At 49.3% G+C, this 27,105-nt stretch overlaps 1 protein-coding gene across 12 annotated transcripts in view; it reads left to right on the top strand.

Annotated features, from left to right (window-relative positions):
• PITPNM2 (phosphatidylinositol transfer protein membrane associated 2) overlaps nt 1-27,105 on the top strand; it is a 206,790-nt gene that overhangs the window by 64,980 nt on the left and 114,705 nt on the right. Inside the window, exon 1 of one of the 12 annotated variants that reach the window (XM_075568301.1) lies at nt 6,466-6,645. The exons of the other annotated variants lie outside the window; for them this stretch is intronic. The gene's annotated coding sequence lies outside the window, so the exon portion shown is untranslated. Of the gene's footprint in view, nt 1-6,465; nt 6,646-27,105 lie in introns of those variants that run through there. 12 annotated transcript variants of the gene reach the window in all.

The following is a 27,105-nucleotide window of genomic DNA, read 5'->3' as shown; positions in this document are numbered from 1 at the left end:
TATATACTGCGCACTGCTGTCACACACCTGAATCCCTGTATATACTACACACTTCTGTCACACACCTGTATCTATCCCTGTGTATACTGCGCACTGCTGTCACACACCTGAATCCCTGTATATACTGCACACTGCTGTCACACATCTGTATCCATGTATATACTGCGCACTGCTGTCACACACCTGAATCCCTGTATATACTGCGCACTGCTGTCACACACCTGAATCCCTGTATATACTGCGCACTGCTGTCACTAATAACTTAGCAGAGGTTGCTACACGGATAGTAATGTTAGTGTCGGTTCTAAAGCAGTTACTATATAATGTTTGTACATAACATATGTATATACGTGTGCTGTATGTACACACACACACTGCACATGTGTATGTTTGTGTGTGTATGTATATATATATATATATATATATATAAATATATATTTATTCAATCTTAATCTAAGTCCTAATAATAGATTAAGATAACCTGATAAAACACGTCACAAGAACATGATACTTTTTCAACATTTTATTCACAAATAATTAAACATTCAATATCCAAGTGTGAAAAAGTATTTAAAACCGTTAGATTCAGTAGTTGGTGGCGCCCCCGTGAGCAGCAATGACTTCAACCGCACGTTTCCGGTAACTGCCGGTCAGTCTCTCACATCGGGTTTGAGGAATTTTGGCCCATTCCTCCTTACAAAACTGCTTCACCTCATTATCACTTCCACTTCTGCTTCAGCTCACTGACGGGTGGCTTGACATTCTCCTCTAGAATCTTCTGATACAATGCAGAATTCATGGTTGTGTCAATGTTGGCAATCTGTCCAGGTCCTGAGGCAGCAAAGCAGCCCCAAACCGTCACACTCCCACCGCCATGCGTGACGGTTGGGATGAGGTTCTTCGGTTCGAACGCAGTTTTTGTTTTCGCCAAACATAACGTTTCTCGTTGAGGCCAAAAGTTCTACCTTTGACTCGTCTGTCCAGAGAACATTGTTCCAGAAGTCTTGTGGATCATTTATGTGCTCTTTGGCAAACTTCAGACAGGCAGCAATGTTCTTTTTAGAGAGCAGTGGTTTCCTCCTGGCTATCCTTCCATGAACATCGTTCTTGTTCCGTCTTTTTCTGATAGTTGAGCCATGAACACTCACATTAGCCAGGGCGAGAGTGGCCTGCAGATCCTTGGGTGTAACTCTGGGGTTCTGTGTGACTTCCTGGATGGTTTGTAGGTTTGTTCTTGGAGAGATTTTGGTAGGGCGACTGCTCCTGGGTAGAGTGACAGGTCTTGAAATGTCTCCATTTGTAGACAGTCTGTCTGACAGTGGATTCGTGGAGCCCAAAATCCTTAAAAATGGTTTTGTAACATTTTCTAGCAACTGCTTTTCTGAGGTCCTCAGAGATTTCTTTTGAACGTGGCATGACTTGTTTACGCACACACCTGTATGGTGAAGACCAAACTCACAAAGTTTCTGATCTCTATATAGGGTGGGGCCTCCCAAACTCACACCTGAAGATCTACCCAATTATTTAAACACCGGATTCTAATTATCCCTTTTTAATTTAGCTGATAAAACCATTTAGTTTTGCAAATACCCTGACTCTTAATTACTCATTGTTTGTCTAATTCATATATTATTTTGTTTGAAAAGACATGGAATTGGTTAATATATATAGCCGTGTGTGTGTGTATGTATATGTATATATATATATATATACATATATATATATATGTGTATATATATATTGAGACATGGATTTAGATTGTAAGTTCCCTGAAAGAGTTATCTCTTTGCTTGTAACAGTTTGGGTAAGATTCCTGCATGTTAGTTGGCTATTGTATCTTTCGCTCTCATTGTGCTGCGCCGGGTAACATGCGTGCTGTGCTGCGCCGGGTAACATGCGTGCTGTGCTGCGCCGGGTAACATGCGTGCTGTGCTGCACCGGGTAACATGCTGGCTGTGCTGCACCGGGTAACATGCTGGCTGTGCTGTGCTGCGCTGGGTAACATTCGTGTTGTGCTGCGCTGGGTAATATGCTGGCTGTGCTGCGCTGGGTAACATGCGTGCTGTGCTGCGCTGGGTAACATGCGTGCTGTGCTGCGCTGGGTAACATGCTGGCTGCACTGAGTAACATGCGTGCTGTGCTGCACCGGGTAACATGCTGGCTGTGCTGCACCGGGTAACATGCTGGCTGTGCTGTGCTGCGCTGGGTAACATTCGTGTTGTGCTGCGCTGGGTAATATGCTGGCTGTGCTGCGCTGGGTAACATGCGTGCTGTGCTGCGCTGGGTAACATGCGTGCTGTGCTGCGCTGGGTAACATGCTGGCTGCACTGAGTAACATGCGTGTTGTGCTGCGCTGGGTAATATGCTTGCTGCACTGAGTAACATGCGTGTTGTGCTGCGCTGGGTAATATGCTTGCTGCGCTGGGTAACATGCGTGCTGTGCTGCGCTGGGTAACATGCTGGCTGTGCTGCACTGAGTAACATGCGTGTTGTGCTGCGCTGGGTAATATGCTTGCTGCACTGAGTAACATGCGTGTTGTGCTGCGCTGGGTAATATGCTGGCTGTGCTGCGCTGGGTAACATGCGTGCTGGTCTGCGCTGGGTAACATGCGTGCTGTGCAGCGCTGGGTAACATGCGTGCTGGTCTGCGCTGGGTAACATGCTGGCTGTGCTGCGCTGGGTAACATGCTGGCTGCGCTGTGCTGCTCTGGGTAACATGCTGGCTGCGCTGTGCTGCGCTGGGTAACATGCTGGCTGCGCTGTGCTGCGCTGGGTAACATTCGGGCTGTGCTGCGCTGGGTAACATGCTGGCTGCGCTGGGTAACATGCTGGCTGCGCTGTGCTGCGCTGGGTAACATGCTGGCTGCTCTGTGTTGCGCTGGGTAACATGCTGGCTGCGCTGGGTAACATGCTGGCTGCGCTGTGCTGCGCTGGGTAACATGCTGGCTGCGCTGTGCTGCGCTGGGTAACATGCTGGCTGCGCTGTGCTGCGCTGGGTAACATGCTGGCTGCGCTGTGCTGCGCTGGGTAACATTCGGGCTGTGCTGCGCTGGGTAACATGCTGGCTGCGCTGGGTAACATGCTGGCTGCGCTGTGCTGCGCTGGGTAACATGCTGGCTGCTCTGTGTTGCGCTGGGTAACATGCTGGCTGCGCTGGGTAACATGCTGGCTGCGCTGTGCTGCGCTGGGTAACATGCTGGCTGCGCTGTGCTGCGCTGGGTAACATGCTGGCTGCGCTGTGCTGCGCTGGGTAACATTCGGGCTGTGCTGCGCTGGGTAACATGCTGGCTGCGCTGGGTAACATGCTGGCTGCGCTGTGCTGCGCTGGGTAACATGCTGGCTGCTCTGTGTTGCGCTGGGTAACATGCTGGCTGCGCTGGGTAACATGCTGGCTGCGCTGTGCTGCGCTGGGTAACATGCTGGCTGCGCTGTGCTGCGCTGGGTAACATGCTGGCTGCGCTGTGCTGCGCTGGGTAACATGCTGGCTGCGCTGTGCTGCGCTGGGTAACATGCTGGCTGTGCTGCGCTGGGTAACATGCTGGCTGCGCTGTGCTGCTCTGGGTAACATGCTGGCTGCGCTGTGCTGCGCTGGGTAACATGCTGGCTGCGCTGTGCTGCGCTGGGTAACATTCGGGCTGTGCTGCGCTGGGTAACATGCTGGCTGCGCTGGGTAACATGCTGGCTGCGCTGTGCTGCGCTGGGTAACATGCTGGCTGCTCTGTGTTGCGCTGGGTAACATGCTGGCTGCGCTGGGTAACATGCTGGCTGCGCTGTGCTGCGCTGGGTAACATGCTGGCTGCGCTGTGCTGCGCTGGGTAACATGCTGGCTGCGCTGTGCTGCGCTGGGTAACATGCTGGCTGCGCTGTGCTGCGCTGGGTAACATGCTGGCTGCGCTGTGCTGCGCTGGGTAACATGCTGGCTGCGCTGTGCTGCGCTGGGTAACATGCTGGCTGTGCTGTGCTGCGCTGGGTAACATGCTGGCTGCGCTGTGTTGCGCTGGGTAACATGCTGGCTGCACTGTGTTGCACTGGGTAACATGCTGGCTGCGCTGTGCTGCGCTGGGTAACATGCTGGCTGCGCTGTGCTGCGCTGGGTAACATGCTGGCTGCGCTGTGCTGTGCTGGGTAACATGCTGGCTGCGCTGTGCTGCGCTGGGTAACATGCTGGCTGTGCTGTGCTGCGCTGGGTAACATGCTGGCTGCGCTGTGTTGCGCTGGGTAACATGCTGGCTGCACTGTGTTGCACTGGGTAACATGCTGGCTGCGCTGTGCTGCGCTGAGTAACATGCTGGCTGCGCTATGCTGCGCTGGGTAATATGCTGGCTGCGCGGTGTTGCGCTGGGTAACATGCTGGCTGCGCTGTGCTGCGCTGGGTAACATGCTGGCTGCGCTGTGCTGCGCTGGGTAACATGCTGTCTGTGCTGCGCTGTGCTGGGTAACATGCTGGCTGCGCTGTGCTGCGCTGGGTAACATGCTGGCTGCGCTGCGCTGGGTAACATGCTGGCTGCGCTGTGCTGCGCTGGGTAACATGCTGGCTGCGCTGTGTTGCGCTGGGTAACATGCTGGCTGCGCTGGGTAACATGCTGGCTGCGCTGTGTTGCACTGGGTAACATGCTGGCTGCGCTGTGTTGCACTGGGTAACATGCTGGCTGCGCTGTGTTGCACTGGGTAACATGCTGGCTGTGCTGTGCTGCGCTGGGTAACATGCTGGCTGCGCTGTGCTGCGCTGGGTAACATTCGGGCTGCGCTGTGCTGCGCTGGGTAACATGCTGGCTGCACTGTGTTGCACTGGGTAACATGCTGGCTGCGCTGTGCTGTGCTGGGTAACATGCTGGCTGCGCTGTGCTGCGCTGGGTAACATGCTGGCTGCGCTGTGCTGCGCTGGGTAACATGCTGGCTGTGCTGTGCTGCGCTGGGTAACATGCTGGCTGCGCTGGGTAACATGCTGGCTGTGCTGTGCTGCGCTGGGTAACATGCTGGCTGCGCTATGCTGCGCTGGGTAACATGCTGGCTGCGCTGTGCTGCGCTGGGTAACATGCTGGCTGCGCTGTGCTGCGCTGGGTAACATGCTGGCTGCGCTGTGCTGCGCTGGGTAACATGCTGGCTGCGCTGTGCTGCACTGAGTAACATGCTGGCTGCGCTATGCTGCGCTGGGTAACATGCTGGCTGCGCTGTGTTGCGCTGGGTAACATGCTGGCTGCGCTGTGCTGCACTGAGTAACATGCTGGCTGCGCTATACTGCGCTGGGTAACATGCTGGCTGCGCTGTGTTGCGCTGGGTAACATGCTGGCTGCGCTGTGTTGCGCTGGGTAACATGCTGGCTGCGCTGTGCTGCACTGGGTAACATGCTGGCTGCGCTGTGCTGCACTGGGTAACATGCGTGCTGCGCTGGGTAACATGCTGGCTGCGCTGTGCTGCACTGAGTAACATGCTGGCTGCGCTATGCTGCGCTGGGTAACATGCTGGCTGCGCTGTGTTGCGCTGGGTAACATGCTGGCTGCGCTGTGCTGTGCTGGGTAACATGCTGGCTGCGCTGTGCTGCGCTGGGTAACATGCTGGCTGTGCTGTGCTGCACTGAGTAACATGCTGGCTGCGCTGTGCTGCACTGGGTAACATGCTGGCTGTGCTGGGTAACATGCTGGCTGCGCTGTGCTGCGCTGGGTAACATGCGTGCTGTGCTGCGCTGGGTAACATGCTGGCTGTGCTGGGTAACATGCTGGCTGCGCTGTGCTGCGCTGGGTAACATGCGTGCTGTGCTGCGCTGGGTAACATGCGTGCTGTGCTGCGCTGGGTAACATGCGTGCTGTGCTGCACTGGGTAACATGCGTGCTGTGCTGCCCTGGGTAACATGTGTGCTGTGCTGCTCTGAGTAACATGCGTGCTGTGCTGTGCTGGGTAACATGCTGGCTGCGCTGTGTTGCGCTGGGTAACATGCTGGCTGTGCTGTGTTGCGCTGGGTAACATGCTGGCTGTGCTGCGCTGAGTAACATGCTGGCTGTGCTGTGCTGCGCTGGGTAACATGCTGGCTGCGCTGTGTTGCGCTGGGTAACATGCTGGCTGCGCTGTGCTGCGCTGAGTAACATGCTGGCTGTGCTGTGCTGCGCTGGATAACATGCTGGCTGCGCTGTGTTGCGCTGGGTAACATGCTGGCTGCGCTGTGCTGCGCTGAGTAACATGCTGTCTGTGCTCTCCAAAGCTTCGCTGAGTCCTTCTTTTCAGCCGGTAAAAGCAGCATTCCCCTCCATCGGCGATTAGTCACCAAGTCCACAAGCCCAGCGTTTGTCCTGCCCATCCAGGTGCAAAGAAACATGTCTGCCGGCTGCTGTCTGCCCCTGGCACAGCCGTGCATGTTCTCCCGGCGGCCTGAGCCCTTCTCCATGGCAACTTAGCGTAGTGGTTTCCAGAGGACGAAGCCAATCAATTTCCCTTCTTTCCTGTGTTTTTTTCCTTCTCTTTCTCTCCCCCGTGAACATGGCTCTCGCGTCCCTAGCGACCTGCAAGCTTCGCTCTGCTCCTCACGCCGCGTAACGGAAAGGCAGAGATGGCTAACGATGGCGGGGATGGGGGCATTGGAAGTGTGGGTTCCCCAGGAAGCTGCACCGATTCTGGGACTCGGCAGGCTCACGCAGTGCATTAGCCGAGAAGGTAATGAATGTCGCTGGCAGCAGAGTGCAGCTTGGCATTAGATATGCATGGTGGGCATTGTTGCTTCGGTCACAGGCCTTGTTGTAAAACAAAGAAGACATTCACAACCGTAACAATTCAGCTGGTGGTGTTAACCCCTTAAATGCTGGGGCCTCGAGGTGTCGGCGTTAATTATCAGAGTAATGATCCTGTGGCCACATAGCGTGTGCAGTGCGTGGTGATTGGGTTATTTACAGAACGAGGGGGCTTGTAACCCCGTAACGAGCCGCTTTCTTCAATGCGTTTAACTCCCATCCATTGCAATCCCGGGGTTGGTAATTTGATTAAGTTCCAGTGGCCATGACGCACTGCTTCTGCATGGGCTTATTTAAATGCATTGATTTTACAAACATGCCTTTGCATGAAGACTCCCTTCGTGTCTAGAAATAGCACCGGTCTGTCTCTTATCCTTCCGCCATCTTTCCGATGATTGATTTAGCGAGGTTATCTGAGTTTCTTGTTGTTTGACATAAATGTGATGTAACGAAAAGGCAGATGTTTATAACATTACGTTCCTATTCTTGGCCACAACTCCATATAAATTCCTTGTATTTCCTGGTCCACCATCCCACTCCATACACCCTATGGGTTTACACTCTGGACATATTCAGACCTTTTTACAAACGTCTTCTGTTTCCTCTGGGTCACGAGCTCGGAAACAGATGGGTTTCGTTGCGGCTTTAGACTAAACGGACAGCTTTCCTTCCTTTTTTTTTTTTTAACTTAACGATTTGGCTAGAAATGTTCTCCCCCTGGGGCACGTGGCAGACTCATCCCCAGGATCACTATTACTACTGTGTGTCCCATGAAACACTTCCACTCTTAATGTTACGGAAATCTGTGCTGGACGAGTAGACCTGACATCGGAAAGTAGATATTCTGGCATAAATCCCCAAGTCTGATGCAAACCTTCCATTGTTTTGCCCAGTCTCCTCTAAACCAGTTCCTCTGCGTGTCCTTGTGGACACGTGGCCTCCAGAACGGCGCACGTGGGGCCAGGTGTCTAAGCTCCGTTAAATCAGGACACACAACAAGACGTTACCTAAATCAGGAACAAACGTCATGTTTAACTCGCGACTAACTGTAGTGTTACACCTATTAAACCCGGCAAAAGCCCTATTTTGGGTCTGGGCGGGAGTAACACCAAATTGAATTATGACTTGATTAACGTAACGGCAAGCCCCGGCATTAACCTGAATGGATGTTGGTGAAGCCGGGAGTCTACGATAACGCCTCATTAGCGTATCATTCGCATGTCGTTATCTCTAGCGTCGGTTATAGTTTAGCGCTATGCGCTTTATGGGGGAAACCAGGATGGAATGTCGTGTTATTGTCCCGTTAGTATTCGCTGTTACTATTAATGTGACACTAACTTGGGTTCACGTCTCATTACGTGGCTCGGCAGAACTTGGGTTTACGTCTCATTACGTGGCTCGGCAGAACTTGGGTTCACGTCTCATTACGTGGCTCGGCAAAACTTGGGTTTACGTCTCGTTACGTGGCTCGGCAGAACTTGGGTTCATGTCTTATTACGTGGCTCGGCAGAACTTGGGTTCACGTGGCTCGGCAGAACTTGGGTTCACGTCTCATTACGTGGCTCGGCAGAACTTGGGTTTACGTCTCATTAAGTGGCTCGGCAGAACTTGGGTTCACGTCGCATTACGTGGCTCGGCAGAACTTGGGTTTACGTCTCGTTACGTGGCTTGGCAAAACTTGGGTTTACGTCTCGTTACGTGGCTTGGCAAAACTTGGGTTCACGTCTCATTACGTGGCTCGGCAGAACTTGGGTTCACGTCGCATTACGTGGCTCGGCAGAACTTGGTTCACGTCTCATTACGTGTCTCGGCAGAACGTGGGCCGTTCTGTGTGAGGTCTTGGCAATTTAGGTGGTCATTTATCAACATCTCTCAGCTTCAAAACCAGGGCAAAGAAAATACCACCACTATTAAAAACTATAAGATATGTTGCTTTGATAAATCTGATGCAGTATGTAGCCCCCTCCTGTAGACTACTTGTTTCTGTAAAGGGTTGATTGCCTTAAGGGGTTAACTGTGTGGGCTCATTCAGGTTACTCCCCTCTCCATCATGTGATGTTTGATGTCATTATAAGGGTATATATAGCTGCCCCTTATGTTCTAGAAGCAGGTTCTTCAGAGTTCTGACTGGGCTCCTCACTGTGAGTCCTGTAAATAGGTGTGTGTCTGTGTATAATCATATGTATTAAGATGTGTCCAGTCATCCTTTATTGTTTTCCAGTTAGTAATGTGCCCCTTCTAAGTTAGCTCCTATTAAAGGACCGGGAAACCTAATGTTTGCGGGTGAAAGATGCCAACCGTCCTGGTCTTATAGTGCTCTTCCTGCATCAGCCTGACCGACACTGTCTTCATAGGGTTACCGATACTGCATCCCTCGCTCACTCTTAACCTGGCATTACAGTCTCCCCGCAAGCGGTGTCTAATCCCTCCTTTGCAATTGGCCACTAAGATTAGCGCCTCACCGGAATAGGAATGGGAACTATAGGGATGAAGTCTTGAAAGTATTGTTTGCCACGAGTTTCTAACAAGTGCCACGTATGTCAATACTTGTGGGGTGTTTTAGATGGCTGTCAATAAAGCAATAAAGCACCTTATTGTTTTATTAAAGTTCCTGGCCTGAGATACTGAGCACTGCCACTGTCTATACCTAATCCCATGTGAGCTCCTTTAGAGCCGGGTAAGGAGGGTTACAAGTATTTTTGGTCCTGTAGAAATGTAGACTCTTTGTAGCTTTTTGTGTCACATGGAGATTAAATCTTTGGTCTTCTAAAAGCATGGTGCTTGCTTCTTGGGTGCTCTAGCCAGGAATAAGGGCTCTCCATCTGCCTTTCACTTTACTTATTATTTTAACAAAGCCCATTTCTGCTCCTCCCAACACAAACAGAATTTTCAGTGAAAGTAATGGTGTTCTTGGCGTGTTCAGGGCTCAGTGGAAGTAATGGTGTTCTTGGCTTGTTCCGGGCTCAGTGGAAGTATTGGTGTTCTTGGCTTGTTCTGGGCTCAGTGACAGTAATGGTGTTCTTGGCTTGTTCAGGGCTCAGTGGATGTAATGGTGTTCTTGGCTTGTTCAGGGCTCAGTGACAGTAACGGTGTTCTTGGCTTGTTCCGGGCTCAGTGGAAGTATTGGTGTTCTTGGCTTGTTCAGGGCTCAGTGACAGTAACAGTGTTCTTGGCTTGTTCCGGGCTCAGTGGAAGTAATGGTGTTCTTGGCTTGTTCAGGGCTCAGCGGATGTAATGGTGTTCTTGGCTTGTTCTGGGCTCAGTGACAGTAATGGTGTTCTTGGCATGTTCTGGGCTCAGTGGAAGTAATTGTGTTTTTGGCTTGTTCCGGGCTCAGTGGAAGTAATGGTGTTCTTGGCTTGTTCTGGGCTCAGTGGATGTAATGGTGTTCTTGGCTTGTTCTGGGCTCAGTGGAAGTAATGGTGTTCTTGGCTTGTTCCGGGCTCAGTGGAAGTAATGGTGTTCTTGGCTTGTTCCGGGCTCAGTGGAAGTAATGGTGTTCTTGGCTTGTTATGAGCTCAGTGGATGTAATGGTGTTCTTGGCTTGTTCCGGGCTCAGTGGAAGTAATGGTGTTCTTGGCTTGTTCCGGGCTCAGTGGATGTAATGGTGTTCTTGGCTTGTTCCGGGCTCAGTGGAAGTAATGGTGTTCTTGGCTTGTTCCGGGCTCAGTGGAAGTAATGGTGTTCTTGGCTTGTTCTTGGCTCAGTGGAAGTAATGGTGTTCTTGGCTTGTTCCGGGCTCAGTGGAAGTAATGGTGTTCTTGGCTTGTTCCGGGCTCAGTGGAAGTAATGGTGTTCTTGGCTTGTTCTGAGCTCAGTGACAGTAATGGTGTTCTTGGCTTGTTCTGGGCTCAGTGGAAGTAATGGTGTTCTTGGCTTGTTCCGGGCTCAGTGGAAGTAATGGTGTTCTTGGCTTGTTCTGAGCTCAGTGACAGTAATGGTGTTCTTGGCTTGTTCTGGGCTCAGTGGAAGTAATGGTGTTCTTGGCTTGTTCCGGGCTCAGTGGATGTAATGGTGTTCTTGGCTTGTTCCGGGCTCAGTGGAAGTAATGGTGTTCTTGGCTTGTTCCGGGCTCAGAGGATGCAATGGTGTTCTTGGCTTGTTCTGGGCTCAGTGACAGTAATGGTGTTCTTGGCTTGTTCCGGGCTCAGTGGATGTATTGGTGTTCTTGGCTTGTTCTGGGCTCAGTGACAGTAATGGTGTTCTTGGCTTGTTCCGGGCTCAGTGGATGTATTGGTGTTCTTGGCTTGTTCCGGGCTCAGTGGAAGTAATGGTGTTCTTGGCTTGTTCCGGGCTCAGTGGAAGTAATTGTGTTCTTGGCTTGTTCCGGGCTCAGTGACAGTAATGGTGTTCTTGGCTTGTTCATGGCTCAGTGGAAGTAATGGTGTTCTTGGCTTGTTCCGGGCTCAGTGGAAGTAATGGTGTTCTTGGCTTGTTCCGGGCTCAGTGGAAGTAATGGTGTTCTTGGCTTGTTCCGGGCTCAGTGGAAGTAATGGTGTTCTTGGCTTGTTCCGGGCTCAGTGACAGTAATGGTGTTCTTGGCATGTTCTGGGCTCAGTGGAAGTAATGGTGTTCTTGGCATGTTCTGGGCTCAGTGGAAGTAATGGTGTTCTTGGCTTGTTCCGGGCTCAGTGGAAGTAATGGTGTTCTTGGCTTGTTCCGGGCTCAGTGGAAGTAATGGTGTTCTTGGCTTGTTCTGGGCTCAGTGGAATTAATGGTGTTCTTGGCTTGTTCCGGGCTCAGTGGAAGTAATGGTGTTCTTGGCTTGTTCCGGGCTCAGTGGAAGTAATGGTGTTCTTGGCTTGTTCCGGGCTCAGTGGAAGTAATTGTGTTCTTGGCTTGTTCTTGGCTCAGTGGAAGTAATGGTGTTCTTGGCTTGTTCCGGGCTCAGTGGAAGTAATGGTGTTCTTGGCTTGTTCTGGGCTCAGTGACAGTAATGGTGTTCTTGGCTTGTTCAGGGCTCAGTGGAAGTAATGGTGTTCTTGGCGTGTTCAGTGCTCAGTGGAAGTAATGGTGTTCTTGGCTTGTTCCGGGCTCAGTGGAAGTAATGGTGTTCTTGGCTTGTTCTTGGCTCAGTGGAAGTAATGGTGTTCTTGGCTTGTTCTTGGCTCAGTGGAAGTAATGGTGTTCTTGGCTTGTTCCGGGCTCAGTGGAAATAATGGTGTTCTTGGCTTGTTCCGGGCTCAGTGGAAGTAATGGTGTTCTTGGCTTGTTCCGGGCTCAGTGGTTACAGTTAGAGATGAATGGATTTTTTTGTGATTTTTGGATCGGCCGTGGACTGATGTGTTGAGAATCCAGTTATTAAGAATGCACCAACAGATTGCTGAACTCGTGGCTTAGATTCTAAAACTCCGTCCGTTTGCGGATTTTACACTGCAAAATGGATTTTGGAAGTAACATGAGTGAAAATCTGGGAAGCGGATTCGCCCATTTTAGTTACAGTAACCCTTATCCTCTAAACTTGCGCTTCCCAACCCTTTTTTACATTGTGCACCCCCTGCTAGCAAATATTTGTTCTGTGACCCCATCATTAATAAATCTTACTGCCACTCATCAGACTAATTGCTAACAAAACTGGGTGACCGGTCCCAGGCAGTATAATACCTGGGCTTGGGGGGTGGGCGGGCACACACTCTTACTAAGATCCTTCCAAAGTCACGCCCCACAATGCCTTGCTGCTCTGGATGCAAAGCATTATGGGAAGCGACTTTGAAATCTCCTGCTGTAAATGACAGCCATGCTACCCACGCTAAGGGGCAGTTTGGGGCCTTACTAAGTACAGTCACCACTCAGGCTCGGGAACCCGCTTTCCTGCCTGGGAGCCGCCAGTACAGATATCACGTAGGTTTTAGCAGTTGCACAGTGGAACGCCATTCATGCAGAATCACTGCATATGGAGAAGTAGTGAGCGCCTCGGTTAGTCAGAACATGAGCCGCAGGTTCCTGAGATACCGGTGAAGCTACCAGTATTACTTCCTGGTTGCTTTCTGCGATTTAAATGGCTGTCCAATAGGAAGAGACAACCAATGATGACGTGGCTTCCTATTGGCTCGTACAATCGGCGCGATTTAAAGGCCAGTAAGTATTTCTGGGATTTTACATAATAAGACAGGCTGCCCGCCAGTGAGAGAGATACCCTGTGTAACGTGGCATTTAGTCATTCTGGTACACATGTATAATTTAACTATATTTGTATATTTTGTCTGTATATTCCCACAGCTTAGTTACTCAAACGAATCAACTTAGATGCAGCTGTGAACTTTTGTTTTTAATTATTCTTCAGACCCCCTTTGGGGGAATAACTCTTGATACACGACATGCCCCCAGCAAGTGATTATCCCTGCATGTGCCCGGTGTCCTTTGGAAAGGTTTGAAAGCCCTCCTTGTGTGTGTTGTGAAACCGGTTTCCCTTTTTTACCCCTGCGGCTTAGAACATGGTGACGTGGGTAGCTTGAAATTATTCCTTTCGGCTGGCAGTGCCCCTCAAAAATGCTGATCTCAAATGGTTCTGTTGTCTCCAAAATAAAGCATCTTTGAAATTGGTTGCTTTGTGTAAACAGTGGGGGATGGACAAGTTGAGTTGTTTTTCCCTGTCTTTTGTGAACGGAATTAACCCATACGTGGATCGGGGAAATCCCCCCCCCCCCCCTTTTTTTTTGTTTGTGCAGAAATGTTTATGAAGTTATGCGCGTTTTCTCTAAGCCACATCTTTAGTTCGATACTGCGGCAAAAACACACTCACCAAACCAGATGCAAAGGAAGGTCGTGCCACGTTACAAGTGCACACGTGGTTATTGGCACATTGGAAATGTCTTAAATTAGCACGAATGTTGGCAAAGCGTGATAGGTTATTAGAAATGAGTGTACTGTGAATCCAGCCTTGTAAGGGCTCAGTGCTCCAGCATTTCCATCTTTAATTGGGAAATATTATTATTTTGACCCCATTTACTTTGGAGACTGCAACGCAAACCAGATCACCAGATAAAGCTGCCGGAACTCCATCCTGGCACCGCGCATGAGCGTTTCGGAAGGCTGCGCATCAAGGCAAAATGTTCTAACTATTATTCGTATCAATATACATTATTAATCTAATCTAGTAAGAGTGATATTAGCTGGTGGTAAAATGACCCAACTCCTCAATGTCTCATTATCCTGGCAAGAGCATTACACGGCCCTTTGACCCAGCTCTGGCCCTTGTGAAATGTTGCGCTGGGAGAGCTGTGGGTTTGGCTAGATGTTGATTTCTCAGCTGCCTGATGTGTGCCTGTGTGCACTGTACACATTGCAGCCGGGTCTCACTATGGTCCTCCTTCCTAGAACTGGTTAGTACACAGATGAGCAATGTTTTCTTGCGGCTTGTACAGATGCCTCTTGCTCTCTAGATGCCAGAATCATTAGGTGGGCGTTGATTGAGTGGAGCATCATTTTATTGCCGCCTTATTTGCCAAACGTGTGTGTTTATATAACACACACACACGTGTGTGTGTGTATATATATGTGTATATATATATATATATATATATAGTGTGATATATATATATATACATATTGATATATATACATATTTATATATATCTTATACAGACCCAACACTGATGGCAGGCTTCTAATGTTACCGCGCAGTGAACTAAAGGGTGTTACTGATTGTGAACGATCCCAGAACCTGAAATGAACATGAAGAACAGACGGATTCTTTACTAAAGCAGAGAGCGGGGAACAGCATTTTTCCCCCCGGTTATTGGCATTGTAACGCCCGTGTTATTGTGCTATAAGTGCCAGACAGACCCATTGTCTGCACCTTTTCTCAGAAACCCATTACAAGCCCCCTCCCCCCTCCTCCATTCCCATATTATGATTAGTCCATTTAAATGAAAGAGGAACGACTCCTTTAAACCCATTGCAATTATTCCCCTTCCTGGCAGGAAAGGGGTTAACGGGGGATATCATTTGATTGCCTTTCTGATCGCTGCGATGTTAACTGGTGCAGAAGACAAACCCAGCAATGCATCTGAGTCACGAAGACGAAGAGAACGGTGACTCACGCTGACCCCAATATATCAAGAGCGGAGCGCCGCCTCTCGAACAGCGCCCTGGGAAGTGTGACTTATTCACTCGTCCTTCGCCACGGACCCAATTCCTTGCGCGTCCTCACGCAAGGCAGATCTGAAAGACGGGTTTTAGATGCCGGGGCAGGGACTGACCTAATAAAACTTTGGTGCTCGTTGTCGGAAATTGTGAACGGACTTCACGTTGGCGAAAAGATCTGTAGAGATTATTCTAGAAAGAAAGTGTTCAGCAAATACAAATACCACTTGTGGTGCATCGGCACGTCTCAGACAGCTCTGCAACCCTGCCTTTCCCCACTATCTCTTAGTAAACAGTGCTTCCACAGCAGCCAGGGATTCTGGGTAATGACATGCAAATGAGCACAGTGGGCACACTTCACTTCTTATCCATTTTAACACGGAACCCTATCTAGAAATAAATAAATATTTAGGCCGTGTAAACTGAACAGGAGAGCGCGTATTTTTCTAAACAAGATATGGAAGTCTCCGTAACACCCACGCTTCAGGATCTCTTTAGATCCGTCTTTATTTTACACTGGGCTAGTCCAATACTGTGGGGCCTATATTCAGCCGGTGCTCCCGTAGCGGTGTATAGATAATGAAGCGTGCCAATAGCCGTATCAGACACACTCGGTGGTATAGACAAAGAACACTTGGATTGTATGTGCAGAGTAGGAATACACTGGAATAAACCATAAACACAAAACCGCTCACTGCTGCGCGCTGGACCTTCCGCTGGACGTATGTATGCATGTCTATATTTGTATAGCGCCATTAATGTACATAGCGCTTCACAGCAGTCATAGTTACAGTCATATGAATAATAAGATCTAAATAGCACAAAGGGAAGAAGCGCTTCAGACTTAAAAGTAACAAGGAGTTCCTGCTCCGAAGAGCTTACAATCTAATTCCTTCTTGGTCCTCAGTAGTAGTGAAAAATTCAGGGAGCGCAGATAGCGATGATTACATAAAAAAAGAAAAAACACAAATAGTGCAAATCTATCTAAAAACAGGAACATATGTCACGACTCCAGAGAAATGTGCGCTCGCGGTTTGTAGAAAATAATCAAGCTTTTGGTCCCAGAGGGAATCTATTAGTGTCGGTGTTTCAAAGCCTCACCTGAACGCAGAGTGCCCAGTGATGCTGCACGGACTCTCAAGCCACAGAAAAGAAGAGATGGGCAGGGTGGTGCAGATATTCACAACATATTAAAATGCACACAAATAAAAAATGGCAACTCGCATAGTAGCCCAATGCAAAGGCATTGTACGAAAGACAGCTGGAAGGTATCCGGCGATGGAGGTCCGCGTGCCGCGGATGGCGAGGCTTCCTCACGGGGGCTGATGCGCCTTAAGCTCCTTGCGAGGACGCTGAAGCCAACACTTCCGCGTTCCAGACCTCATGTCTATTCTAGTAACTGCGAAGTGTGACAAACCGCCTCTAAAGTGCCCTTTAGAAGGGCATGGGAACGCTTTGCTATTCTGCCAGCCCTTCCCGCATGTCCAAACCGTGTGTAAAAGGCTTTTTTAGAAGCGGTTTCACTCCGGCTCTGCCAATCCGATCACTTTGTCAAAGAAGCCTCAAACTGGCAGATCCTGAACACCTGACCTGTTGTTGGCCCTTGAGGCCTTGAGTTCCCCCCCCCCCCCCCCCCCCCGGTCTGAGTGCTGACGGAACGGGTGCTTTTGCAGAAGGTTGGGAGTAGACGCTTGTCAGCAGAATTGAAAAACATTTATGAAACTAATTAATCAAGTCGTTAAATTATTTGACTTGCGGCAGCAGTTAAAACAAAAAGTCAGAATGCAAATAAAGGCTGCAGAAGCGGAATGGAAACCTGCAGACGCGGTGTTCTAGAGCGGCGGCCTGTGTGACCGGTCTCTAACACAGCCAAGGCGGCCCGTGTGACCGGTCGCTAACACAGCCCGTGTGACCGGTCGCTAACACAGCCAAGCAATGTCCGTGTGACCGGTCTCTAACACAGCCCGTGTGACCGGTCGCTAACACAGCCAAGCAATGTCCGTGTGACCGGTCTCTAACACAGCCCGTGTGACCGGTCTCTAACACAGCCAAGCAATGTCCGTGTGACCGGTCTCTAACAGAGCCCTTGTGACCGGTCTCTAACAGAGCCCGTGTGACCGGTCTCTGACGCGGCCGGTGTGACCGGTCTCTAACACTGCACGTGTGACCGGTCTCTAACACAGCCCGTGTGACCGGTCTCTGATGCGGCCGAGGCGGCCCGTGTGACCGGTCTCTAACACAGCCCGTGTGACCGGTCTCTAACACAGCCCGTGTGACCGGTCTCTAACACAGCCCGTGTGACCGGTCTCTAACACAGCCCGTGTGACCGGTCTCTGACGTGGCCGAGGCAGCCGTGTGACCAGTCTCGAACACAGCCAAGCAATGTCCGTGTGCTGCGGCCTGGTGAAAGGTTTCTGGAGTCCTGATCCGTGCTACTGACATGCCACGTAGGCCAAGGAACCTTTAACTCGCTTTCCTTCCGAGGCAGGACCCGGGAAAAGGTTCCGCGCAGGAGAGCATTGGGTTCCTTCGGATACATTTAAAGAGGCTGTCCGCGCAGCACAAATATATATATATTTTGTTTTAGTATATGCAGCCTTTGATTACCTTTATTGAAAACTAATGACCTAAGCTGCTGATTGATTAGTTCTCTTGTGATCGATCAACAAAGTTGCTGCTTCCCAGGGTTCACTTAATGGCTGCCTTTCAGTTTCAATCAATCCTTCAGTCAGTGTAACTCAGCAGCTACAATGTATCCTTATATTACTACGGTAACATTATCTATTGTTACAGTTTGCAGCTCAAACTGCTGGGAATATTGGCAACAAATTATCACACACAGTAAAGTGTTGCAAAGATCTTGCACCGCTGGGGAGGTGGGATAAAACCTGCTATAGAAATCACAGGATGCTCAGTATAATAAAGCTCATTACAATGGCATTAAAGTTGAACTAAAAAAACAAACTTAGTAAGTGTTATCTAATATTACAGAACTGATTAATAAAAAAAAAACAAATTCATGATATTGCATAAAGACTTCAAGAATTTGCATGCACCTATAGCATCTGGGCCATATACATTTATATTACCTGGCTTACAGGTGACTGTTAGTGTGAAACATTGCACGAGGCTGCCAGAGCAGCTACAATGCAGTTGGTACCGGCCTTCCGAGGGTCGGATTCGGCCCGGCTGCCAGTTCTCGGGCCCTGATTAAAGCCAAGAACGTCTGTGAAACGCCATTGTTTTTATTCTTGCTCTGCGCGCTCTCTACTTCCCTTTCCAAAACGGGCTGTATATGAAGATGCCTCAGTAGCGCTAGTTCACTTGTTAGGCTGGGTCCATGATGACCGCGCGCTCGCATCCGTGCGCGTGTCGTCACCTGCGTTTTGTGTTGCCAGGCTAGACGCGATAGGGAGGCATGTCGGGGTCCGTGACGTCACGGAGCTGGTTCGCCCTCATTGGGCGGACCGCTCACGTGACCTGCCTGTCGCGCCGTGGAATCAAATGTATTTCATTCCTCGCGCTGGCGCACACGCGGCCTATGGGCGCGGCCTCATTGCCTTAAGGCATTGTGAAGGCGCAGCGCGCGCACTCCTCCGCACGGTCTCGCCGACCTTGGACGCGGCCTTACTCGTTTATTATATAAGTTCAGAAATATTATTCATTCTCTCGCTGATGGAGTACTCTGCACTTTATACGTTTTTTTTTATTTATGCTTTTTTTTTACATATTCCAGTTGGTAAGAGTTTGCAATAAGGCACTGCAAAAGCTAGGGTACCTTTATAGAATTACCATCTCCGTGTTGAAAATACGTTCTTTACGCAGCCATGCTTTTTTTTGCATTGTATTTTACTTACTTGAATTAAGATCTGTTCTTGCTCTTTGCAACACTGTTTTATTATCAAAATCTGATGCTCCGTTCAGGAGTTATAAGCTGTTAAAAAGTATGACATGTCCGGGCGGTTAAAATGGAGCTCTCCCCATAGCCCAGTGCAGTCTAGGAAATCTTACAGTGCCAGCGACGCGACGTGGCGTCAAAAGAAATGTATTGACGCCATCGCGTGCGCTTATAGTAGGGGCGGCGCGACGGCTTGGTCGCGATCGCTGGAAGTCACTTTAATTTGATTTTTCCAGCGACCGCAGCGTGATGTCACCGTCACTATAAGCGCGGCCTAAAGGTTACTGTGGAATCCTCAGAAGTGAGACTATAAGAAAATCATGATTTGTTTATACAAATGGGAAAAAGAGAGAGCAGGATATGCTGAAGCAGCAAGATAATAACATTTAATGGGTTAAACTCAAAGACTTCAAGGGGGGATTGCTGCTTTTAAATGCTGTCTTTTAGCACATGGTAACCAAACACATGGAGTGCTTACAGCAGGGGTGGCTCACTCAGTCCTCAAGGGCCACCAACAGGCCTGGTTTTCAGGATATCACTGCTTCAGCACAGTTGGCTCAATCAGTGGCTCAGTCATTGAGCCTCCTGTGTTGAAGCAGGGATTTCCTGAAAGCCTGACCTGTTGGTGGCCCTTGAGGACTGGAGTTGGCCACCCCCAGGCTTGCAGCCAGTGGGCCAGTGTCTGGCCACTAGTTTGAGATGGGGTAACATTTTGCATCCCTACCTGCAGTACTGTAACACCCAGAAGTTTGCAACGCCCAGAAAAGCTTCCAGGTGCCGGGAGATGACCTACACGTGCCTAAGGTCACAAGGAGCCGACTCTGGCATTTTAAAACCGGTTCTTCCACTTCCAAGGAATTGACACTACACGGAGTTACTCCTTGTTTGACTCGGGTACTTAGCGATACATTGTCTCTGAGTTCCACCAGTGATCGCCTTGTATCTGACACACGAACGCGTCGGGCCTGAGCAGGCAGGCGGCTGCAGCACTTTTAGAATGCAGAAATATGTCTTTGTAAATAGAGAAGATTATCTCCGGGTCAGAAATAGACAGGATCTCTCTGTAAGGGGATTCACACGATGCTTTCATACGGTATTCTCTGCATAGTGGGATGTGTATTTCTGCCCTAAATATCTTCTATTGCTCCCCCACAAACCCTGACAGTGTAACACATATAATGTTACTCTCTTGCCCCCTAAACATGGTCCCGCTTTTTAAAAAATATTTCCCCCCCCCAATTTGGTTGTTACAAACATGATTTTCTTCATCTCTCGTTTCTGAGGTTACCATGGTAACCTTGAGACCGCAATGTGCACTGGACTCCGGGGAGAGCTCCATTTTAACCTCCCGGATACTTAATATTTCAAACGCCTCTATCTCCTGAGCAGAGCTTTAACTATTAAAGGTAAAAACTGTGCTGGAAACTCAAGGCAGGAAAAGATGTCTAAAAGTGAGCTTTAACCCTTTGTGTGCCGGAGAGGCCACGGAACCAGGGTACCATAGTCCATTCATCACTTAGCAATCACGTGGTCGCTGTGGCACGCCACGGGAGTGCGAAACCGCAGCCTGCCTTAGAGAAATGAGCATCACAGCCATGCCAGAGCGCGGCCCCCGGAGTGAGCGACCTCGTAACAATCAGGCTACCCAGTGGGGCGCTCGAGGGGTTAAAGGGCACGTCGCGAAATATACTGCAGTTGCTGTAAAGTGGAAGCACTCGGACGCGTAACGTCTTTTCTTTTGAACGATTGTTTGAGTTATTAAGTACCTACGAGAAAATAACGTGCAGACATCTTTAATGATCCCCTAACATACAAGACTTTTTTTTGTTTGTTTTTACGTTTTGCAGGATTTAAAAAATGAATGACAGGACCCAGCGCGGGAAATGGAAAGATAAAGGCAGTTTGAATAAAAAAAATGAATAATAACACACAGTGGAACTGTTGCTTTATGGGCCATGTTTACTAATCTCTGCTATCTATATCTGGGGGGCGCGAGATTTTGTTTGTGGGGGCGCAGTGGTTGCAGAAGCCCCGCGCTCTTCTCCAAGGCGTTTAAATGCCAGGGAACCGCGCGAGGGCTCTGCAACGTCACTTTCCATGAGTCAGCTGGTGTCAAATGACGCCATGACATCACATGACACCGCGGGGTCATGTCACGTGACGCCGCGGCATCATTTGACACTTCAGAGCAGGTAACGGGGGTCGGGAGCAGAGGGGGAGAGCCGGCAGAAGCTTGCACACCCCTTATTTATATGACACATTGTGTCGTCAGAAGACCCTTACCTATTCGCTTGGATGGGCCACAACGCGTCTTCCGGCGCCAGAATGCATCTTACTGAATACAGCACCACTTAGTTAATACAGGGTGTAGTGCTAAAGGGGCATGTCATGTATTAAAGCCATTAATGTACTACAGATTGGGTGACCTTGGAGGGATAGCGGAGACCTTGGAGGGACAGCGGTGACCTTGGAGGGACAGCGGTGACCTTGGAGGGATAGCGGTGACCTTGGAGGGATAGCGGTGACCTACCTTGGAGGGATAGCGGTGACCTACCTTGGAGGGATAGCGGTGACCTACCTTGGAGGGATAGCGGTGACCTACCTTGGAGGGATAGCGGTGACCTACCTTGGAGGGATAGCGGTGACCTTGGAGGGATAGCGGTGACCTTGGAGGGATAGCGGTGACCTTGGAGGGATAGCGGTGACCTTGGAGGGATAGTGGTGACCTTCCTTGGAGGGATAGCGTTGACCTTGGAGGGATAGCGGTGACCTTGGAGGGATTGCGGTGACCTTGGAGGGATAGCGGTGACCTTGGAGGGATAGCGGTGACCTTGGAGGGACAGCGGTGACCTTGGAGGGACAGCGGTGACCTTGGAGGGACAGCGGTGACCTTGGAGGGACAGCGGTGACCTTGGAGGGATAGCGGTGACCTTCCTTGCAGGGATAGCGGTGACCTTCCTTGGAGGGATAGCGGTGACCTTCCTTGGAGGGATAGCGGTGACCTTCCTTGGAGGGATAGCGGTGACCTTGGAGGGACAGCGGTGACCTTGGAGGGACAGCGGTGACCTTGGAGGGATAGCGGTGACCTTGGAGGGACAGCTGTGACCTTCCTTTTCAGGGATAGCGGTGACCTTCCTTCGAGGGATAGCGGTGACCTTGGAAGGATAGCGGTGACCTTCCTTGGAGGGATAGCGGTGACCTTGGAGGGACAGCGGTGACCTTGGAGGGATAGCGGTGACCTTGGAGGGACAGCAGTGACCTTGGAGGGATAGCGGTGACCTTCCTTGGAGGGATAGCGGTGACCTTGGAGGGACAGCGGTGACCTTGGAGGGATAGCGGTGACCTTGGAGGGGCAGCAGTGACCTTGGAGGGATAGCGGTGACCACGCGCAGACGCTTTTGGGCCTTTGCTGTATTTTGTCTCGCTTGGAACATGTTACAAAGCTAAAGATGGCCCAGATGTGGCTTTCTTCCTTTGTCTCTGCCTGACCGTGGAGAACAGGTTCCCTGAGGAAGCTTTGCGTAAACGTTCCAGGGATTAAAATAGCAACTATGATGCTAATTTTGAGCCTTTCAGGAAGGTCGCTGACGCTCATCCTTTCCCCTTGTAATTATAATGCTGATATTTTGGCTGTAAGAAGCCGTGTAGCACCGGGATTATGGGTTATTGTCAGCTGAGCTCACATCCGTTCTGTACGGCGTTAATCTGAAAAGCTCAGCAAATGGGGCCCAGAGATTCATTTTGCAAGGACTAACAAGAGCAAAGTGTTGTTTCTGAAAACTATTCTACCGGACCGGCGTGAAAGAGACCTACCCAGCTTCTGCTGGTCCTTAACCTTTAACACCTTTGCTGCCGGAAAGAACCTGAAACAATTTGCAAAAGGGTATCTGGCAGGGATGAGGTTAAAGCATTCAATTCCCACCTGGAAAGGAATTTGCGGATCTATTAAGAAATACTGAATATATACTACTACTTAAAGCAGGGGCAGCCAACTCCAGTTATCAAGGGCCACCAACAGGTCAGGTTTTCAGGATATCCCTGCTTCAGCACAGGTGGCTCAATCAGTGGTTCAGTCAATGACTGTCAAGTCAATATCCTTAAAACCTGCCCTGTTGGTGGCCCTTGAGGACTGGAGTTGGCTGCCCCTGACTTAAAGGGCTCCTTCTTTCATAACACAGAACCACGAACACTTCAGTAATGTCACATGCTGATCCCAGCTGCCTCAAACCAACCCGACCCTTTCATTATGAAGAAAAATGCCAATACACATGTGGACTGATGAATTCCTAACTTCTTCTGCACACTGGCAAATCCTCCCAATAAATCTATCTGTCTTCCTATGTAAATAATCATGCAGCACTGAACATAGACGTGACAGGGATAAATGGGACACATTTTAAACTATTGGACTCTACCAGTGAGATATATATATATGTGTGTGTGTGTGTGTGTGTGTGTGTGTGTGTGTGTGTGTGTGTGTGTGTGTGTGTGTGTAGAGCGGTTCTTCACTTACCGTGAAAGGAACAGACACGTCCGCAGATCCTGTGGAGAAAAAGGGGGACCGAGTTGCCCTGCAGCCTAGAGAAAATGGAGAATTCGTCCTGCGGTTAACGGAATATCCAGAGGGCCCAAGGCAAAAGTCGTGTACCCCAAAGAAGTGTCTGTCCGGTGCCAACAGTGAGGAACCCTCAACCAACCATCCCAGGGAAGTGGAGCCGGAACCAGTGAGTGACGATCCCTTGACCAGCCCTGAAGATGCCCTGAAAAATGCCAGGCATGACTGTGATCTACTTCGAGAACAATTGAAACAAAAGGTAGATGGTTACACAGAGCTACAGAAAAATAACGTGAAGCTACAGGAATATGTGCTCGCAATGTACTCTTTTGCTAGGACAGAATTGGACGATCTCAAGACTGAGCTTGATACTGCAAATGCTACTATTTCCGCCATGGATGAAAAGCAGAGCCAATCTGATAAAATGGTGGCTACGCTAAAGCGGAAGTATTAGGAGGCACTGAAGCAGATGACAGTCTTCCAGCAAGAGGTACACACTCTTCGCATAGAGCTGAATGCCTCACAACAGGAGGTCAACAGTGTCAGGATAGAGGTGGACGTATCTCAGAAAGAGGTTCAGACACTCCGCAGAGCACTGGATGCCTCACATCATGAGACTAACAGCTGCCGCACAGACCTGGAAGTTTCCAGAAAGGATACACAGTCTCACTGAGGAGCTGGACATTTCTAAAGAAACGATTGTCAATCTTAATACAAATCTCCAAGTCTCCCAGAAGGAGCTTCAGACCCTCAACCTAGAGAAGGATGTCTCACGCCAGGAGACTGTCATTCTCAAAGCAGATGTGCGTAAATGGAAGGAGGACTGCAAGAAGGCCCTGAATCGTACAGAGACTGAAAAAGGAGAAAATTTAAGATTACAAAGAAAAAACGTAAAACTCAAAGAAGAAAATTTTAATTTGACAAACGACGTCAAGGAAAAAAATGAAAAGCTGAACGAGCTTAAAGAAATAAATAGACTTTTGGAAGGTGAGAAGTTTGAAGCAGAGCACCGACTGCAGAACCAACTGCAAGGTCTGCGTACGCACCTCGAGAAGGCCGAGGAGAAGCAGCGAACTCTGCAGGATGACAATCTGCAGGCTGTTAAAGAAATTCAAGTGCTGCAGGAACGTCTGATTACCCAGTATGTCCCCGCAAAGCAGCATGAGAAACTGAAGGCTACCCTGAGCATCACCAAAGCATCGCTAAAGGCCAAGCTTAGAACCCAGGTGATGCGGCACAAAAGGGAGCACAAGAAGGTCCAGAAACTGAAACAAGTAACTGTGGCCCAAGCAAAGAAGTTCAAAGTGCTTCACAATGCAATAAAATGTGGAAGCAAGCTCAGAGCAAGCAAAGTACGCAGATAAATTCCCTGAGAAGAGACTTGCAAGAAGCACTCAAAAAACAGGGATCTCTCGCGGATGAGATTACAGTCCTACAAGGACAAGTATTGACCCTGACTAAGCGTCAGTATCACACAGCCTCAAAAACCCATGAAGACAAGGTTGCAAAATTTGAACCACCTAAACAAGCACTAGCAAAACCTTCAGCCACCCAACAGGCAACAAAAGAAGGTACACGTGCTGAATCAAAACCAGAAGAATCCTCAGCTGATGAAGCTGAAAAGATGGGACATTCTCTGGAAGTGGGTGTGGAATTGCAACTTAATCTCAAAGAGGCTGAACTAGCAACCCCATTGAGTGGGAAAAGGGCAGAGAGACAGCTTCAAGAGCGGAAAACTCAAAGGGCTGTTTTTAAACGCTCTGCAACTGCTGCCATACAGTGTGCCTACAATAAGACGAGTACCCGACGCGAGGGAAATCTCATGACCGCGCACGTAGAAAAAAGACTATACTTAGAAAAAGTCCTCCTCGAGCGACTGAGGGGTGCTGATGTCAAGCACCTTCAGGAGGAGACACGAATAAACTGGAGAAAGGTCTCCAATCCCAGCAGGACTGAGGGTTCTCTTCCTCCATCCACTCTCATTCAAGTCACAGAGATATCTAGAATGAGAGTGGAAGGATGGGCTTTGGCCGTGGCAAGCCAGAGCTTCCCACAAACAGGGGAGGTATGTAACAGGGGAGTTATCCCTGTTCAAGTAATGTGCCTCTAATCCAGCAGTGTGGTGGTTAACTGCTGGTAGTCAATTAACAAACACCACCTGCCTGATTAGATTGCTTACAAGGACCTGTCTTTTGAGACAGGAAGTGAGACTCCTTAGCTCACACCTGAGCTGAACTTGGAGACAGAGCAGAGATTGTCTTTGACTCTCGCAACTTGTCTTGAGCTCTGCCAGAAGACACAGCATAGCTGCTTTCAAGACACAGGGAAAACTTCTAAACCTGAATGCTGACACACCCTGAGGAAAAGGGGAGCTGAACCAGGGACAGAGAAGATTTTCCCTCCAAACCACAAGGAACAGATAAGACTTTCATTTAAGAGACTTCTTATATCTGCTTATTTCATGCTACATGTTTTGGGGCTGGGAGACATGCTTATCTAAGGGAGTTGTGAACTGCATAGTATTTCACTAGAAATACTCCCAAGTGAATAGAAGCTTTGTTTACCCCTTGTTTGGATGGTTTCCGGATGTTAAGGAAACAGGCGCAATAAAAAAAGCCTTATTTAATTTCACAATAACGAGTCTCCCTTGCATACCTCTATGAGCGTCCGCCCACAGGTGTATTTAAAGATCTGTTCCTCTTGCCTCAGGAGGGTTAGGAGTGATCACAACGTCTTTTAGGAATTAGAGCAGGGGTGGGCAACTCCAGTCCTCAAGGGCCACCAACAGGTCAGGTTTTAAGGATATCCCAGCTTCAGCACAGGTGGCTCAATTAGTGGCTCAGTCGAAGACTGCGCCACCTGTGCTGAAGCAGGAATAGCCTGAAAACCTGACCTTTTGGTGGCCCTTGAGGACTTGTTGCCCACCCCTGAAATTGAGCCATCTCTATGCATAGAAAGTTTTTGTTCCCTCTAAATGTCATTTCCTTTTTTAGTTGTTCGCAGTGATTTGCTTCTATTGTGGGCCCGGGCTGAGAGTTACCACCTGACTACACAATTACCTCATCCTTTTCTCTTTGAAACATACGAGCGGCGCTTGGAGCAGAAATAAGACCGTTCCATAATTCAGTGTAAGATCATCCAATAATTAAATGTGCTCTGGATAAGCCCAAACTTAAGCAGACTGCCCCCTTCACTCCGAAACATTTCCTCGGAGAGAACATTGGCCGCGGATACCTAAGTGTAGGAGCAGCCTTCTTCTGCACAGGTACTGTTATGTACAGATGTTTTGTTTTCTTATAACGCTTCCAGTACTGCAGAAGTGAACGCCACGCTCCCTGTGGGTTTTTGTTTGTGTCTGTGTCGGTGTCGACACACCAGAGCCAAATACAGAACCCCCATCTTCCAGGAGGCAGGGATGATAACTGCATTACACAAGACAGATTTTGTGTTGAGCGCTCACAATTACAGTAACTGTGTTTTACAGCCATTTCCATTATCATAATTAATAGTCCTTTTGGGATAATCCTGTCGGAGGCGGTGTGCTTTTGGAAATGTTTGTTTATCGCAGGGCCTTCTGGAGCTGCGAGTTGTAGAACGTAGATTGGTCCATAATGGGTGTTGTGTTGGGTTGTGGAAGGGTCTTTTCTGCAAAGCTGTGATTAGTAACCCTTTGATTTTCATTGTATTTTTTGGAGGCTGGCTGTGTTTGCCTGAATGTTACTGCTACGGGTGTTGCAGGTACGGGTTTCAGGCAGGTTTTGCAAGAATACATAAGGTATTGGTTTCGTTCTTATGAATAAATACACATTACACCCAGGGGTGGGCATCTCCAGTCCTCAAGGGCCACC

Source organism: Ascaphus truei, chromosome 13 (assembly GCF_040206685.1).
Source record: "Ascaphus truei isolate aAscTru1 chromosome 13, aAscTru1.hap1, whole genome shotgun sequence".
In the NCBI taxonomy this organism is placed as follows: domain Eukaryota; kingdom Metazoa; phylum Chordata; class Amphibia; order Anura; family Ascaphidae; genus Ascaphus; species Ascaphus truei.
Note: the sequence above shows the minus strand (reverse complement) of the source record. Positions and strands in the feature narration are given on the sequence as shown.